The sequence below is a fragment of the Euprymna scolopes genome, chromosome 3 (assembly GCF_053919585.1).
Source record: "Euprymna scolopes isolate OS-2025 chromosome 3, ASM5391958v1, whole genome shotgun sequence".
NCBI classification, from domain to species: Eukaryota; Metazoa; Mollusca; class Cephalopoda; order Sepiida; family Sepiolidae; genus Euprymna; species Euprymna scolopes.
The window spans coordinates 172,479,423-172,483,671 of record NC_136484.1 but is presented as its reverse complement, the minus strand read 5'-3'; the positions used below and the strand labels follow the sequence as shown (position 1 = coordinate 172,483,671).

Sequence of the window (4,249 nt, the reverse complement as noted above, 5' to 3'; positions counted from 1 at the left end):
AAAAAATATTTTACATCCAGACAACTTTTTTATATACGAATATTTAATACACGTATATTATTTTTCATCGTATTCAGGGGAAATACGAGTTCACCAAAACAGTTGCATACATATAAAAATAATTTTTTAAATTGTAATTAGAAATAAGAATTTCGCTCGATTTTTTTTTTAAATAAATATTTCACGTTGATTAGGAAAAATGATCCGTTTGATCTCAATGAAAACAAAAAATCAGAATGAAGCCTGTAGGGATGTAAATGAAAAAATATCAGGTGCAATTCGTTATGAGATAATTAGGAATTTATAGAAAAATACTTAGAAACGAAATTAGTTTTGTAGAAATAAATAACAAAAAGATGCTGATTGACTCTTCAACTTTCAGAAGAGTATCACTTAGAACTGAATTTTATTTATGTTTCTGAATTTTTAGATAAGGATTGGTTATTCGTATTATTTGGATTCTTTGAACTATTGTTCTCATCTTGAGTATTATTTTTGCAAAGACCTGTGGCGCAGTGGTTAGAGTACTCGGAAAAATTCAGTTATAAATTGATATTCATCTGAAGGTTGAATGTTTAATTTTCAGTGTGGGCAACCGAAAATATAACTGCGACTTACTTAGAACCTCTATCCAGTCATGGCTGACGGAATGAGGGCAAGTTACCCCGTGGATTTAATAACGTGCTTTGTTGGAAATTCTGTATAGATTCTCAAGTTTAGCAAAAAAAATCTTAGGTTCTACAAGATACACCTTTCTTGGCCTTTTGGTCAAGATCAAAGTGTAGTATCTGTTCTTCAGATGCTGCACTTCATTTTCTTGTTCTCTTTCGGTGGAGGAGAAATCCTTCACGATTGAGACAATTTTTATTTTTGTACCTTTTCTCCACGTTAAAAAACGACCCTGGTGTCTAACTCTGTCCCATGGGGAGGCATAGTAAATAGGTACAAGATACACCTGAGGAAGGGCGGGTTACGTCGCTCGAACCGTTGTGAAAATAACACTCAAGATGAAAATAGTAGTCCAAAGAATACAATAATATGAATTTTATTTGCTGCTTTATTCGTTATGCCAATGGTTTATACAAACGATGCTAATATGAGTTTTTGGGAGTCTTAAATATATTCTTGTCTTTAGATGTACAATCTCACTACTTATCACTATACATCACTTATTACAATATATATATTTCACCTGGATATACCTGAAGAAGGTTGGAGGTTACATTGACTGAAACGATGCGAGAATAACACTAGAGATGAGAACAGTAGTTTGAAGAATCTCAATAATGCAAAAGATCATTTTACTTAGAAGTTTTGATGCAAGAAAAATAGAAGTAATAATTAGCGTTGTGACAACAGCATATTCTTTTCATGGTTTTGGCTCTTGAGTATATATCCGTTAATATCTTATATGTTTTTATATAGACTGATGTGGTTCTCGGTTGATTAAGTGTGTCTAACTGTGTCGGATATATACCCGAGAGAATGAAAAGAATATTCTGTTGTCACAACCCTATTAATAACTTCAAATTAATATTTTCTTATCATAAAAGATGTTCAAAGTAGTCAGGAATCCTTTAAATTTAAATTACGAAAGACCAGAGTGACATGTCAAAATATCTGTGAATTATGTGACATGTCAAAATATCTGTTATGTGACATGTCAAAATATCTGTGAATTATGTGACACGTCAAAATATCTGTTATGTGACATGTCAAAATATCTGTGAATTATGTGACACGTCAAAATATCTGTTATGTGACATGTCAAAATATCTGTGAATTATGTGACATGACAAAATATCTGTGAATTATGTGACACGTCAAAATATCTGTTAATTATGTTAAAAAAAGAGGTAACTATAGTTAAGTAGTTAACAGTGAGGGCTGAAATTCAGGATGTACGAACTTCAAATCTACTGAATGAAAATGTATTGCACTACTTTCACTTGTAGATGTTAGCAACCTTCATCTGGTTCCTCCTGTAAGTAATTGACTCGAAAAAGAATGAAAGAAGTTGAATAGGGCCGTAAGTAGATTGTGACATTTAATGCTACAAACACTAAGCTTCTCTCGTTCAACAGCTACAAAAAAAAGTATTCTCAACCACCGATTGCCGTAACAAATAGCACCCTACTTGAGAGCTCATCTTTCAAACTCCTTGGCTTAGCATTCACAAGCAACATGAACTGAAACAAATACATAGACGACATTGCCAAGATTGCTGCAAAGGTGGACTCCCTCAACCGTGCAAGAAAAATTATTCCCACCATAGAGTATCCTATATCTTTACAAGACCACAATTCATTCATGCATGGAGTATTGTTGTCAGATCTAGGCTGGGGCATCTCTCACGTCTCTCACTTTAAGACATGGTCTAAAAACGAGTCTCAAATCTAATAGATCCTGTACTATCAGCCAAACTCTAACTCCTGTCCCATCGCTGCAGTTTTAGCATTTCTGTATCTGTTTTATAAGTACTTTAAGGAAATGTTCTTTGATAAATTTATAGCACTTGCCCCCCCCCTTAACATATCTACTCACAACTAACCCGAAAAGCCACAAAATCCTATTCTTTTACTGTAGATGTCAGAAAGTCTTCTACTCTAATAGTTTCTTTCCTCCGATTGCTAGACTTTGGAATTCCCTCCGTTTCCCACTTCCTTGACTGTACTAACCTGCAGAAGTTTAAAGTAATGGGGACAGAGATATCGCTGCTCAACTCTCCACAGTCCCCTGTTAGACACTATTTCAAAAGATAGCCCTTACGTTCCAATTGGCAAGCAATATGCCTTGCTTGGAGTGAAAAAAAAAACAAAAAAAAAAACAATGCAAACAAGAGAATACCTCTTTCTTGTTCAAAAAATCCCCCTTTATTAAAAAACAAAAATAAAGAAAATAATCGTCTCCGTCATTTTTATTGTTTTCGTTTGTTCTAATTATTTGAGGTAATATAATTTCATCCTCTTCATATTACGGGTTTTCGTCTGTAAAATTAAACGTGTCTGTGAATTTTACACACCGGATTCTTTTTATTTTATTTTTTTCGGGAAAAAATATTAAATTGGCTGGACTGTTTTTATCGTATCCAAGAAATATACCTCTGTCGGCTTTAATATTCAATTTACTCTTTTTCTCTATATATGCGAAGCAAGTTGAACCAAATATATGCATTCTGCTTAAATTTGTTTTTTTTACCGCAGAAAGATTCATATGGAGTTTTAGATAGTGTTTTGTTAAAGCACCTGTTGCGTATATAGGCTGCCGCCATAGGTGCATACGTCCAGAGATTTTTAGGGAGTATTGATTCAATGAGTAGGCATCTTGCTATTTCAAAAAGTGTCCGCCACACACGTTCAGCAGTCCCGTTTTGGTGTGGCGATCTAGGAGCTGATGTTTCATGCCTGATATGATGGTTAATTGGTAAAAATTCAAAGTCTTTATTGGTGAATTCCGTACCGTTGTCAGAGCGAATACACCTGATTTCACCGTAGAGGGCCATGTCGGCTAGATATTTCTTAGTTGCTAGCAGGGTATCAGATTTGTTCTTTAAAAAGTAAACCATTATTAAACCTGAATGGTCATCTACGAAATTCAACACATATCTATAATGTTCTCTGGCCATCGGTTCTACAAAACCGTTCAAGTCACAATGCACCATTGATAGGATTTTTTTTGGCCTTTTTGTCTGGTATCTTGTTTTGATAGTTTGTCATTTTCCCTTGCGTACAGACGTCGCAGTTGAAGGTTTTTGATGTTTGTATTCGCATTCCATCAACTACAGTCGGCAACTTTTTGATATCAGGAACATTGCAGTGTCCAAGAATTTTATGCCATGTCTGTAGATCATGGCAGGCGATTTTTGATGGGACTATGCTATTTAAATAATATAGTCATCCATTTTCTTTAATGTCGAATACAGTTCCATTCGGGTATATCAGTTTTGATTTATTGGGGCTAAAGTTTATATTTGCACCTTGTTTTGTGGCAGCTTATACAGAAAATATATTTTGTTTAAATTTTGGGATTAGAAGAGCGTTTTCTAGAATACAGAAACACAGTTCACCTTTATTTTTCTTTAGCGAGATTTTCGCATTGCCTCTTTTCAAAACGATATCATTGACTCGACTCCCGTCAGCGTGTTCTACAAAATGATTTTGTGGCTTAAAGTTGGGATCAAAATTGATAAAATCAGATTCCTTTGTAATCAGATGTGCCGTGGCCCCACAATCGACAAGAAAATTATTAT

At 34.4% G+C, this 4,249-nt stretch overlaps 1 pseudogene; it reads left to right on the top strand.

Annotated features, from left to right (window-relative positions):
• Window positions 1–747: 747 nt before the first annotated feature.
• Window positions 748–881, top strand: LOC145264422 (U2 spliceosomal RNA; annotated as a pseudogene).
• The last annotated feature ends 3,368 nt before the right edge of the window (window positions 882–4,249 follow it).